Here is a 15,560-nt window from a genome sequence, read left to right on the forward strand (position 1 = left end):
AAGAGCAGTCTATAGGCATCAGGATGAACACCATTAGACTTCACTGTGTCACATATTCTCAGGAAAGTGGTTAGATGTTGATTGGGATCTTCTTGGATACTTCCTCCGAACGAAGAGTTGTTCTGAACAAGGGTGATGAGCTGTGGTTTTAGTTCAAAATTGTTGGCATGGATGGTTGGCTTTTGAATGCTACTTCCACAGTTTCCTGGGTTTGGATTGATGTAAGAGCCTAAAACTCTTCTATCCTCCCCAGCATGATTTGCTCGACCTCCTCCGCCATGGTTGTGAGCCTCTTCTTCATGATGGTTTTTCATGTTTTCTTCCATGTTTGGTTCAAAGTATTCCTCCTCTTCCTCGGCACCAACCACTCTTTTTCCTCTTGTTTCCCTCCTTAATCTAAAGAAGGTTCTCTCAGGTTCAGAATCAAAGGAAGTTGAAGCCCTGCTTCTTCTCCCTGTCATACAACCAACAAAGCACAAGCAAGGAAAATAAATGCAGAAAGTATTCTGTTAGAGTTACTGTTAGTGTGAGTGATGCAATATATCAAACAGTTAGTGGGTTAGTGAACTGAATTGTAAATAACAAAGAAAATTGAAAAAGTAGGGGGAAGGGAAGAAATTAACCAGAACTGAAAGTAAATTACTCAAACAGAAAATTAAATCAAACAAAACAAAAATGCTCAATCTAGTTATCTTCCAATTTAATCATTGTTGATGCACAATCAATCCCCGGCAACGGCGCCATAAACTTGATGCACGAAAAACTTGTCTCGTAACAAATTTCCTTTGGCAAGTGTACCGAATTTCGTCGTCAAGTAAAAACTCACAATAGAGTGAGGTCGAATCCCACAGAGATTGATTGATCAAGCAACTTTAATTAGAGGAATGTTCTAGTTGAGCGAATCAGAATTTGAGTTGAGAATTGCAGAAAATAAAATGGCGGGAAAGTAAATAATAGAAAAAGTAAATGCTAGAAATAAAGAGCTGAAAGTAAATGACGGAAAGTAAATTGCAGAATTGTAAATGGGAATGGGGTAATTGCTCATAAAAGTAAATGACAGAAACTAAAGAGAATGGGTAAGATCAGAAATGGGGAGTTCATTGGGCTTAGGAGATGTTGCATTCTCCGGATCAATTTCATTTTCATCTCTTCCTCAATCAATGCATTCATTGATCTCCTTGGCAATCTTAAGTGATCGAATTATAATTCCTTGTAATTCAATCTCTCAAATCTTGATCAATAGCCAATTCCTTGGTCAATTGCTCATGAGAAGAGATGAAGTAAGGTCACTGATTATACCTCATGCATTTCCCAAATCAAGTATTGAGAGGATTATAGTCACATATCCATCCAAACCCAATTTGGTCCAGCATGAGAAAGCATTTCTAGCATGATCTCTTCCTTCCTCTTTCAAGGTTCAGAAGAGATCCAAGTTTGAATAGCTTCTTTTCTAAGATAACTATCCAATTGGATGAAGATCGAAAGCTTTCAAGTAAAATCAAAAAAACAGATAGAAGAAGAATAATGAAAACTAGTATTGATCCATCAAATTACAACAGAGCTCCCTAACCCAATGAAAGGGGTTTAGTTGTTCATAGCTCTGGAAAATAAAAGCAAAGATGGAGAATACATCATGAAAACAAAACTAGAAGTGCAGAGAATGGCAAAATACAGAGAGTAGTTTTTCCCCCAATTTTTCTCTCCAATCAATTCAAAGCTACCCCTATATATACTACTCTTCTGATCTTCTAGTTGGCTCTTCAAGTCTTGGGTATGGGCCTTTGGATCTTGAGTTTGAAGCAGTTATCTTCTTCATTGGGCTTAGCTTTACTTGCAGAGAGAAAGTGTAAAGTGGGCAGGGACTTTAGCTCAGGACGTTAGTGGTGTTAACGTTAAGTGAAAATGTGGGTTCGAGAACGTTAGTGACAATCACCTTTTTCACTAACGTTCCTTACCCAAGTTAGAGCCACGTTAACCTCAATGTTAGTGGCACAAACGTTGCCACTAACGTTGCCTCTTGGTCCTTCGCACACGTTATTGAGACTTACCTTTCCCAATAACGTTGAAAAGCCTCCCCCTTTCTTACGTTAGAGTCCACGTTAACTTAGTTAACGTGGCTCTTAACGTTAGCTTGCCAACCTTCGAGAACATTAGTGACACTTACCTTTGTCACTAACGTTCCAATGTGCCCATATCTCCCACGTTAGAGTCCACGTTAACTAGGTTAACGTGGCCTCTAACGTAGCAATGCTAGCCATCTCCAACGTTAGTGACAAAGGTGAATGTCACTAACGTTGGCTCATCATCTCTCTTCTTCACGTTAGCTTCCACGTTAACTAAGTTAACGTGGGAGATAACGTGGCTCATTGTGGCTTGTGTGGTTCATTCCAACGTTAGTGACAAAGTTAAGTGTCACTAACGTTGGCAATCATATATTTTCTCCACGTTGGCTTCCACGTTAACTAAGTTAACGTGGAAGTTAACGTGGCTTGTGGAGGCTTGGCCAACGTTAGTGACAAAGTTAAATGTCACTAACGTTGGCTTCTCTTTTGCTTCTTAACGTTAGAAGCCACATTAACTAAGTTAACGTGGCAACTAACGTGGCCACTTTTGAGCTTGGCCCAACGTTAGTGACAAAGGTAAGTGTCACTAACGTTGGCTCTATTTTCTTTTCTCCACGTTAGAGTTCACGTTAACTTAGTTAACGTGACTCTTAACGTGGGCTATGATGGCTTTGAGGACGTTATTGGCGATTACCTTTCTCATTAACTTTTTAAGCTAGCTCCTATTCCTACGTTAGAAGTCACGTTAGTGAGACTAATGTGGCTGCTAACGTGGTTCTTCCTTGCTTCCTTTGTCCTGAAATCAAGCAATAAAGTGCATCAAAGTTCTAGTCCAAGTCATGGGAAATGCAACATCCAATTTGTCATTAATTTCATGCAAAATCCTCATGAAATCATGTAAGGTGCACCATGTATGCTTGAATCAAGATGTAAGTGAATATCTACCCAAAACTAGCTTATTTTCTAAGGAAATGCATGAAACTATCCTAAAAACAGTAAAGAAAAGGTCAGTGAAACTGGCCAAAATGCCCTAGCATCAAGGTCCAAGAAAGAGGATTACAAAATAACTTAGAAGAGATCGACATAAAGAAGTCGGTCTCCTACAACGGACAAGTTATAAAAGTAATCCCTGAAAGAGACTTGACAAAGGTCTAAGAAAGAGGATTACAAAATAACTTAGAAGAGATCGACATAAAGAAGTCGGTCTCCTACAACGGACAAGTTATAAAAGTAATCCCTGAAAGAGACCTGACAAAGGTCCAAGAAAGAGGATTACAAAATAACTTAGAAGAGATCGACATAAAGAAGTCAGTCTCCTACAACAAACAAGTTATAAAAGTAGTCCCTGAAAGAGACCTGACAAAGGTCCAAAAAGAGGATTACAAAAATAACTTAGAAAAGGACGACGCAAAGAAGTCGGTCTCCTACAACAGACAAGTTATAAAAGTAGTCCCTGAAAGAGACCTGACAAAAGTCCAAAAAGAGGACTACAAAAATAACTGGAAAGAGGACTAACGTAAAGAAATCGGTTATGGATGGCCAGAAATAAATACAAGTAAGAGCCAGAAAACCGAAATACGAGTTGGATCCACACATCCACAAAGGATCCAAGCTACAAGCAATAAGTACAAAGCAATCCAAAGAGGCCGAGCAGCAAGGCTTCAGCATTCTCAAAACCCAGAAAGGTGCCAAAACAAGTGCAAACAAGCATGATATAAAATACAATATTATAAACAAGCTTCAGGATCAGGCCCAAAGCTTGAAAGCTACTTGTTGTTTTTTCAAAATGAAAAGTTGCTAAACAAGCAACCAGAAGGAGTATCAACAGTCAGCAAAATATTCAAATTACTGAATAAAGAGTTTAAAAGCCCACAAGTCGGGCTATCTACACAAACATCCAAGAAAAATCAGCTAAGATCGGGAGCCTTCTCGGTAGCATCAGCCTGGGGTGAAGGAGGGCGAGCTTGGAGAGGCACTGCATCCACCGTACCGTCGTCCCTATTCAGAATTTGACAATCAAAATCTAATTTTGGACGAGCAATCCCAGCAGGAGGAACTATAGAGGTCGACACTTTAGTAGCAGGCGCAGAGGGAGGTTCGACATCATCATCATCTTGGTTGTCGGGGATAATCTTACCATCCCTCACAATGTTGTCCAAGCTAAAAAGAGTAAGATCAACCTTAGGAGCGAGAACTTGAACCTGCTCCTTCAAATTATCATAAGCAGCGTTTACGCTACCGACAAGGTGACCTTGGAGCTCGGAATAGTCAACTCAGGCAGACTCCAACTCTTCCCTCAGACGTATTACCTCCCGATAAGATGTGACATAACTATCTTTATGCCTCAACGCAGTGTCCTCGGCCAATCTCACAGAAGCCGCTAGGGCAAGAGAGCTAGCCTTTTCGTTCTCCAGATCCTTCTCCAGTTTGGCTACTTTTACCTCAAGCTCCTCTTTCAAGCCCTTCATCCGGTCGAATTCCTATTTTGCCTCCTCCATGAAGGCTTTGGTGGCATGGAGAGGAAGATTTTGAGCTGTTCGATACAAGGCATCTTCCATATGTGCCATTTTTACACTACTCCGAGTTATAAAGTCCAAATGACGAAGAAGTGATACATCATCCATAGGGAGGACACCGTATGGACCGATCTGCTGATCTACGAACTCGACCGCATCAAAATCAGGGGCATCAAGGTTGAAAGGCTCAATTATTTTTTGTTTCTTGTTGGGAGGAGCACCAGATGTAGCAGCGGAAGACTGCGGAGGCTCGGCCAGGTGAACCCTAGGAGTGGGAATTACCCTCCTTGGGCTAGGAGAACTCAGCACGGGCGGCTTCACTGGAACTTGAGAAGATCCCTCTCCCACCACCTTGGCCGAGATATTTTGAGCAGCTGCAGCCTTCTTTGCTTTCTTGTAGGCCTTCATGGAATCATTGTTTTTCGACATCTCTGAAAATACAGAATCGACCACAACAATGGATTACAATCACAAAAAGAAGAAGCAAAACTAAAAAGCAAGTATAGAAACAAGTCAGACAGAACCCAAAGCAGTTCGAATCAAAGATGGATCACTCAAAAATCTTTTCGTATCAATATGGGGTGGTTCCCCCCATAAATCTTCAAGAACAATTACAAAAGCCCGCTCAACCTCGTCAAGCATCTCCCATGTATAGCGAGACACTCTCACATTCTTTTGCCATTCTAGAGGAAAGGCAGGCTCATCATTTTCATCAAGAGAAAAGGGATGGGCCCCCTCAACAGCACGGACTCGGAAGAAATAATTCTTAAAATCTTTAAAAGACTCATCGTACATGGCAAAAACTTTATGCCCCTGAGCCGACCTGAAAGAAACCCAGGAAGCTTTCTTTTTGGAAGACCCTCCGGGCTTGGCAGAAACAAAAATTAAACTTTGATTGGGAGGGTTACTTTTCGGTTTGGACAATGCTATCAACGAAGAAATTATTTTGCTAAATTTCCGAACCGTCGTAATTCTCTCCATCAAGGCAAGGAAATTTAGCAAAACAATTTCTTCGTTGATAGCATAGTCCAAACCAACAAGTAACCCTCCCAATCAAAGTTTAATTTTCAAATACAAATATAACCGAGAGTAATTAAACCTCGGGTCGTTCTCCCTAGGAACTAGCAACAATAAGCGCACAATTTTGGTTGTGGAAAGCAAAGGGGTTTTCAATAAAGAAGCAAATGATTAAAGGAATAAAAGAACGCTCAAAATTGTAATTAATAAACTAATAAAAGAACTAAAGAACTATGTATGTAATATAGACAAGTAATACTTTAAAACGGTGGAAATGTGGTTCAAAACATAAATGGAACCTTGACTTGGGATGAGTTATGGAATTCCTTCCTTGCCATAACCACAACTATGATAGTTATGATGGATTAATCTCACTTTGTCAACCCTTAACATCGAAGAGTAAGTCAAGTGAGAATAATTGTTATTAATCCACAACTCCTAGCTAACTTACTAATTATGTTAGTAAAAAGCTAGCATTAGTGGAAACAATAACAACTAACAACCCAAGAATTATCACTAAATGTCGGACATTATGACTCTAGTAATCTATATACTCATTTTCCCAAGCCAAGGGGTGGAAATCTACCTCATAGTCAAAATTGACATTTCATCAAACACATGGTAGGCATATTCACAAAACATGGCAAAATTGTAAAATTACTTGAAACTATGAACAACCAATGATCAAAATCAACAAAAGCAACTCAATAAACATATAGTAACCATCAAACATCAAATTCATCAACCAAAAACTCAAAACTGCAAGAAGCATATATGTATTGATAAAGGAAATTAAAATAGAAGTGTAGAACAAGTAGTGTAATAAAAGAGAAAATCAAGGAATACTTACAATGGAAATAGATAGAATCCAAGATCGAAATTGGAAAAATACAAAATTGTAGAAAAACCCTAATTAAACCTAAGGAAAATTGGGAGAAAACCTAAGCTAAAACTATCCTAAACTACCCTAAAAACTATCTCAGTGTATTGTATAATGTATTCTATTGTATGGTGTTGTATGGTGTTGCTTGCCCCTTCATATATGCTTCAAAGCCTTCAAAAATGGGCTAAAAAGCCTCCCAAATCGCGAGCCACATGACTTTTTAATGAAGGCACGCGCAGGGACTTGTGTGTACACACAGGTGTGTGCGTACACACACTTGTTGAATTTTTCTCTTGTGTGTATGCACAGATGTATGCGTACGCACACTTGCCGGTTTCGTCACTCATGCATACGCACACTTGGCTGTGTGCTTCTCCTTTGTTTTCTTCATATTTTCTCCCAATTGCATGCTTCTCTTCCACTCTTGTCAAGCCATTCCATCCTCTTACACCTGAAATCACTCATCAAAATCATCAAGCATCGAATGGCATGAAAGTGGAATAAAATTGATTAAATTAAGTATAAAATAGCATGTTTTCACAATTTAGGGAGAGAACACAAAAGTATACTATTTGGATGAATAAATGTGGGTTTGTATGATGAAATCCACTCAAATCAATCCAAAATTTATCATCAAATGTGGCTTCATCAATTCTCCCACACTTAAACAATAGCATGACCTCATGCTAATCACAATCAAAGGAGAAGGGTAAAAGGGGAAGCAAATTATTTAATGCACTAACTACATGCATGCAACTATGCAAAAATTATATCTATCTATATCTTTACTATGGTCCCCTATTGAGGATGGTAGAAACAAACAAAATAATTTCAATCAATCCAAAATAGATCAACCATTTGACACATTCCTTGGGAACTGATCACTAATCCAAGAAGTCATCAAGACACCATCTGTCGAGACCACGACCTCGACAATTCTGGCCTTGTCAAATTAACACTCTTGGACCCTCCCATACTTAGGTACCTAGCCGACGGGGACCTACCCAAGGACCCGAATAAGGCAAAATATGTAAAACAAGAAGCTACAAAATACACCACAATAGCAGGACAACTATACAAATAAAGATTGTCCCAACCTCTCCTCAAGTGTGTAGAACCCGGCAAAACAAACTACATACTTCGTGACTAAGGATGCTGTGGACATCATGTCGGAGGAAAAACCTTAGCCCAATAGGTCATCCGAGCTTGGTACTTCTAGCCTACCATCATTAGAGACACCCTCCAGCTAGTCAAAAGATGCAAGCGGTGGAAAGTTCATGCCAACATTCACCAAGCAGCCCCCACCAGCTCAGCGTGATAACGACGGATTGCCCTTTCTAAACATGAGGAATCGACCTCATGGGACCCTTCCCCCACGACTCCCAGATAGCTCCGATACCTTATAGTTGCCATAGGCTATTATAAGAAAAGAATTAAAGCAGAACACTGGCCACATTCATGGCTACTCAGTGCCAAAAATTCTTTTTGAGGCAAGTCATAACCCGGTTCAGAATCTCCGAGATTGTGATCTCAGATAACAATACTCAGGTTGCAGACAAACTGTTCAGGGAGTTCTTAGAGAGACTCGACATCTCACAGAAGTTCAGCTTGGTAGAGCACCCAAAAACCAATGGACAAGTAGAAGCGACCAACAAGATCATCGTGAAGGGACTCAAGAAATGATTAGATGAAGCCAAGGGCCTATGAGCCGACGAGCTCAGATCCGTGCTCTGGTCATACCGGACATACCCTAAACACCAACCAAGGAAACTCCCGTCCAGAGAACATATGGCCTAAAGGCTGTTATCCTTGTGGAAGTCGGAGAACCCATCCTACGAAGGACCGTAGGAGGGCACGATGAAGACGCAGAGCGGGACCTCATGCACAAAGTCAGAAGCATAGCACCTATGGGAACTAGCCCTGAAATAAAGAATAAGCTTAAAGGACAACCGAGGCATGTTAAAACGGGACTTCAAACAAGGAGACTTAGTCCTGTGGCGTAACGACATTGGCCCCCCATCCTAGGAAAAGGAAAGCTCACCACCAACTGGGAAAGACCCTACCAAATTAAGTTTGTAATTTGGAAAGGTGCTTATAACTTGGAACGACTCAACGGGACTGAGATACCAAGATCATGGAACGCTGCAAACATACGGCGCTACTACACATAGAGGAGTCCCACTGGGCTGTTACCTTTAGCGAAAATGTAATGTTTATCTGCTATTTCTCATATTTTCTTTACTCGTCATCCCTTTTTCTTTTTTCTCCCTTTGTTATTTGTTATGATTCTCATTTTTTCGGGCACCCTTTCCTACCCAAGAAAAATGGAAGGTTTTAACAAGGCCCAAACTTTTAGCAAGTTATTTATTTAAATACTCCCTTTTAAGTTTTTACGTTTCTACCCGAGCAAAATGGTACGAGCAAAATGGCTACCCCAGGGCCTGATCACCCCCCAAGGCCAACACATACAACGCATATCCATACAAGTAAAATAAAGCATTCAAAACGGCCCACCAAGAAGCCCATCATTCATGCATAACAAAACGGCCAAAAAAGAAGCCACCAAAACAGCATAAAGTCGCCGAAAAACGGCTTACAGACTTAACAAAAATTATCTCGCAGAAGTAATATATATGCCGAACAGATGGCTTACAAACTTATAAAATAAAATTTAAATAAAACAAACTACTCTAAGTCCTTGATCTGACCAACCTTCATGGTACGGAAAGCTCACATCATGAACATGTCCACCCTAGAAGCCAATACTTAGACTTGAGCCTTTAGAGCCTCCTAAGTAGCAGAGATAGCCGCCTGCGCATAAGCCAGAAGATTGGCATTCTGCTTATTCAAAGTTTCCACCTCGGTCCTCGTAGCCTCGACATCAGAACGTGCCACGACAGCAGTATTCTCGGCATCAGAAGCAAGCTTTTGGGCCCTAGCCTCCTGAGAAGTCAGCTCGGTCTCCTGCTCCGATAGTCGCAAAATCTCAAAACCTACCCCTTTAGCATCCTTAGCCGCTTTTGCACTGGCAGCCTCGGACGTCTCCAGTTGACCCTTTAAAACACCGAGCTCCATTTAAGCCTGACGCAACTCCCCATCCAAAAGGAAAGTCTACGAAAGCGTGGGGTCAGCTTTCCAGATAATAGCGGTAAAATGAAGGAGGGCACGATACACTGACTTAGCCTGGCGAAACAAGTCAAAATCCCTAAGAAGTCGTCAGTGCCGAGCAGTAGATGCCGATCAATGAAACCAGGCGCATCAACAGAACGATCCATCACGCAGGGGGTAACCACCCCCGCACTAACCCCTTCCTGACCACCTCCCTCAGACCTCTTATGCTTCCTATGGATTCGGGAATCGAAATCTTCTGAAGGTCATCGTCCCCCGCAGCCCCCTTTTGGATGATCTCCTGAAAGACCGTTGAGAGCTAGGAACAGAAGCCATAGGGGGCATCGATCGAGAAGAGTCCTCAGCTCCACCCTCCGAAGGATCAACAAAAGCGGCCTTCAACCGCTGCAACATCGTTAGTCCATCAGCCATTTCAACTGCAAAAACAATACAAAGAAACGTCAAATTACGAGATCAGAAGGCAGCTAGATAACATGTAGAAGTTAAAGAAGAACATACCAACATACGACCTGCCTACCTCAAGACCCTTCAAGACATCATGAGGGTTTAATGGCCTATCCCCAAATATCGCCAACAATACATCGACAATATCTTTATTCTCGGGTGATAGACCCTCATAAGTTACCCTCGTAAGGTAGGAGGCCACGGCCCCAAAATTCCAACATGGACAAATTCGATGCTCCCCCTCTAGGGACAACCAAAAAGGGTGATGACCCTAAACCAGACAAACCTTGAAGTACTCTACCTTAAAACCATGAAATGAATGCTCGAACAGGTCAAAGATTTGGTGAGCCCGGAGCAAAATATATCCCTTACGATGCTTTCCCTCCTTATGAGGGATGGTGCACAAGAAGAAGAAGAGAAAAACCTCAACATGAGCCAGACTCTCTAAAATTTTGCATACCAACTTGAAAGTTTAGATAGCCACCCAACTATTCGGGTGTATTTGAGACGGCACTGTGGACACACGATTAGGAAGGGCCATCGCAAACTCAGAAAAAGGCAGCCAAATCCCTAACTTGGTCAAAGGGCTCATGCACCCATATCCAGTCAGGAAACCGGGGAGAGTCCAGGTTCAAATAACACACTCTCTCATTCTCATCTATGAGCACGTGCTCATACTGCCACTCCGCCTCGCCTCCTTCCAACATGGCACCCTCATCCCGGAGCCACTGAAGGTCCCCCCTCATCTAAACGGGAGGGTGTACCCGACACATCGAACTTTGCCCACTGGTAATGATCCGGGACACCACCTTCCGGGAGTTGAAATGGGGACATTCCTCTCCATTGCACCATACTTATATCTAAAGGAAAAACCACTGTCAACTCACTACCCAGAAACATAAAATAAAGATTTATAACTGTACCAGAACTACAATCAAATAACTACCAACCAACACAATGACGTTCTCCTACATTTTTCCACCACCAAGCAAAAAGAAAATTCAGAAAAAAGGGCAAGGCAAAACATCGAATAAAAATGCAAAAGGAAAATCATAAGAAGAGAACCACTAACCTGCTCTAAAAATATAAGGAAGAGCAGCAGCAAATGCAACGGCCAAACAAACAGACAGAGCAAATGGCAGCACCAGCAGCAAAGAAGAAAGAAGGCAGTGCATGGGGAGAAAATGGAGGAGAGGAAATGGGCAGTTACAGTGGAAAAGCAAGGAAAAATAATAACAAAATCCCCAAACGTTTCAAATTGTGATGCGGAAAGACGAAGGGTAAAAAAATGGAAAATATGAATCTCTCTCCTCCCATTAAGTGTCATTATGACACCTTGAAAAATGCAACGGATAGATTTCATCAAAGGAAAAACAACAGGCAGGAGATGGGACAACCAAATATATTAAACATCACGGACTCCCGATCTCTCCCAAAAGCACAGGGTTGCACCACATTTTCCCACACGAAACCTCTAAACCACGTCAGTAACGAGATTAAGCGTGCATACCCTCCCGATGCAGGGGCATCTGTTCTAGAATCGATCCCCGAGTCCCCCAAACGGCCAAGCTAAGACCCGATTTCTCGGGTCCAGACCATCACCACCCCCAACCTGGCCAAAAGACCCCAGATATCTCTAACTAATTTTCAAACTCAAATATCTCTTTTATCTAAGCCGACAAGATAAGATAGCAACACAAACTATATAAAGGGAGTTAGGGGCTCTCTCAGGTACATCAGACACTCCTAACCCTCACCTATACCTCTTAGATCCATTATGACTTGAGTGTTGGAGTGTCTTTACAGGTACCTCCGGCCACTCCAAAGATCCAGTCCTGTCACCACCTTGGCCGGTGAATTCCTGATCTATCTTACAACTCGTACCAGCAAAATCTTGTACAACTATTATACAAGATTATCACATATCCACCACCATTGGCAGCCAAATGTTGGCCCACATAATTCAAGAAATGCTAGCATAATTTTCCTATATTATGGAAAAAAACATTTTGTGGATGTAATAGTTCAAAACTTGAACTATATTATGGCTTCAAGTAAGTCTCGAGTTTGATTCCAAAGGGAACTTTCACATCCAATATGTTTAATTTATTTCATTAGAGAAAACTATTAAAATAGTGTTTGAAAGTTTACCTCGCTTAATAAAAGAACCTCAAAAGATGTTAATAATAAGCGGATATTTTATACGCTTTTTGGCATCATTTTCATATAGTTTTTAGCATATTTTGTTTAGTTTTTATTAAGTTTTTATAGGTTTTAGTGTTAAATTCATATTTTTAGATTCTACTATGAGTTTGTGTATTTTTATCTAATTTCAGGTATTTTCTAGCTGAAATTGAGGAGCTGGAGCAAAAGTCTGATTCAGAGACAGAGAAAGCACTACAGATGCTGTCCGGATCTGACCTCCTTACACTCGGAAGATCTTTTCTGGAGCTACAGAAGTCCAAATGGAGCGTTCTCAATGGATATGGAAAGATGACTTCCTGAGCTTTCCAGTAATGGATAATAGTTTATACTTTGCTTCAGATTAAAAGGCCCAAAACTGGCGTCCAACACCAGCCTCCTGCCCCCTTCAGGCGTCCAACGCCCAAGGAGAAGAGATCAGCATCCAAATGCCCAAAGAGGACCCCCTAGCCAGTGTTCAACACCCTAGAGGCCTCCTAGCATGTGGATCTCATCAAATCTCAGCCCAAACACTCACCAAGTGGGCTCCAGAAGTGGATTTTAGCACTAAAAAGACTGTTTTACCCTTACTAGTCATTAATTTAGTATGTAAGGAAGAAGATCACACTTGTTTAGGATCTCTTCCAGCATATTTCGAATTCCATCACTGTATTTTCTATTAGTATGAGTTTTTAAACCTCTTAGGTTGAAGGGAGGAGCCCTGTTAAGTCCTATGAATTAATAAAAGTATTACTGTTTCTCTTCGATCCATGTTTGATTTAATTTTAAGATGTATATTTGTTCTTCAACATGGTGAATAGGATGATCAGTGACAATCAGCTATGTTCATCATACTAAGACCATGTTCCTGATAACCACCCGTGTCTACATCCTCTGATCTGGAAGATTCGACCGTGTCTGTGGCGTTTTGAGTAGGATCACCAAAGAGAATGAACTACTAGAGCTTCACCCTCGTTCAGATTGGATGACCGCGGCCATACGGTGTTTGATCTGAAGTAGAGGAGATTGATGACCGTGGCCATACAGCGTTAATCACATACAGCCTGCCATAGAAGAAATCATTCACAAGCAAAGAAGACAGTAATACCAAAGTTAATACAGAAAGACAAAGCAACTCCAATCCTTCACCATCTTCCTTTAATGCAATTAAAACTCAATCCACCAACTTCTGATTTGCCTGACTAAGACCTGCAAGATAATGATGAGGGAAAATTGATTCCACACAAACTCACCGGCAAGTGTACCAGGTCGCATCAAGTAGTAAAACTCACAAAAGTGAGGTCGATCCCACAGGGATTGATGGATTGAGCAACTTTATTATGATGAAAAATTTAGTTAAGTGACTATTTGATGAATTAGGTGAAATTTAATTGACAGAAGGGAATTTGCAAGTAAACTAGAGTGCAGAATGAAAATTGGCAGAATCTTAAAGTACAGAAGAGGTAAATTACAGAAACTTAGAGTGCAAGAAATTAAAAGAGCTGAAAGTTAAATTGCAAGAAAGTTAAATAACTGAAACTTAAAGTGCAAGAAATTTAAATTGCTGAATCTAAATTGCTAGAAAAATTAAAGTGCATGAAGAATAAAGGGATAGGAATCAAAACAGAACTGGAAAATGTAGATTGCAGTAAATCACTTAGATGATGTAATTCAAAAAATTTATCAATCAGGATTTCAGTACCAAAACAGAAACAAAACAATCTTTAGAAAAGATAAACAGAAAGAAAACTTAGATAAACTCTAAAATTTTAAAAGAGAAATTAAAAATTACAGAAGAATAAAGAAACAGAAAGAAAACTAAGGTCTCAATTTCTCTCTTTAGCAAAACAGAAAAGAAGAAATTCCAGAAAAAGAAAACAGTAGAAAGAAAACTCAGATCCGATCTCCAAGTCTCAAATTCTAGAAAGGAAGAAAAATTAAAAGAAAAGATCCCTAATGAAATCAAATTCTTCTCTATTTATGCACTTTCCAGTTCTGTTATGCTGTCCTTGGAGTGGGCTTTTTAGCCTTTTTTTTTTAAGTGGATCAAAGATGGGTACTTTGTTGCAGCTTCCAAGGGAACGTAGCGTTCTGAAATTGAGCGGAGTGTTCATTTATCCACGCGTACGCGTGCTTCGCGCCCGTGCGTCTCTCGTACTTTTGCTCATTGACGCGTGCGGGTCATATACGCATGCACGTCCTTGATAGCGTTCTTTAAACGAGCGCTACGTTGGCGCCATGAACGCTGCTCACGCGTGTGCGTCCTCTGTGCGTGCGCATGGATAGCAAAGTTGTAATTCCAAGCTTCTGCGCCAACCACGCGTGAGCGTGCTTCATCCCAGGTGCTCCATCGACGCGTGCGCATCATGTACGCGTGCACGTCGATTGCAAAACTTCACTTCCAAATTTGAATCTACCCGAAAATGCTGACTTAATGAATGTAGCGCTCCTTTTGAAAACAAGTGCCAATCACTTCCACGCATATGCGTCATGCACGCGTATGCGTGGATCTTTGAAAATTGTCCCTGACACGTAGGCGTCCTGTACACGTGCTCATCGCTACTGAGCATGGCGTTCTTTCTTTGAACGCAACGTTATTCTGCAGTGCCTCTCTTTCTCTTCATTTTCTCACCTGAATTCAATCAAAAAGGCAATCAAAGTCTCACCAAAATCATAAGAATTTGCATCATTCATAATAATCACTTAATTTTTGCATAAATCTCATGATTTTGTATAAAATAAATGATGTTTGATTGAATCAAAATAATCATAAAATTCCACTCCAACCACTTACTTATTGTGCAAGAAAGCGCCTAAAACCTAATGAAACAAATGAAAAATGCTTGTGAAACTAGCATAGGATGACTTGTCATCAGAACACCAAACTTAAATCTTGCTTGTCCCCAAGCAAGCACTAAAACATGAGAAGAAATGACAGAAAACAGAAAAGCATATATGTCCTTATTTAGCAGGTAATTGAATTTGGTTCATGGGGTTTTATGCAGCCAGCTTGCAGCTCAATTTTTATTAATTTTCGGAATTGAAATGTCCCTTTGAGTATTAACTAGAGTTGCTGCTATAATGCCTTGTTCTTGATTGATCCTTGTTAACTTTTTCTTTCTTTCTCTTGTTTCAGAAACTTATTTCTCCATTGTAGCTCAGTGTCAAGTGTTGCAGGCAGCTTTTTGGCTCAATTTTACTCAACACTTTTCACTACAGACACTTGGCTCACACTTCTTCTTAGGAACATTGATGCCCATCACCTCTTTGGGTTACTAAATGCCTTGTAACTAGGTTGCTCTTGATAATGGACTTTCGGTTGATAAT

The sequence above is a fragment of the Arachis hypogaea genome, chromosome 11, assembly GCF_003086295.3.
Source record: "Arachis hypogaea cultivar Tifrunner chromosome 11, arahy.Tifrunner.gnm2.J5K5, whole genome shotgun sequence".
NCBI lineage: Eukaryota > Viridiplantae > Streptophyta > Magnoliopsida > Fabales > Fabaceae > Arachis > Arachis hypogaea.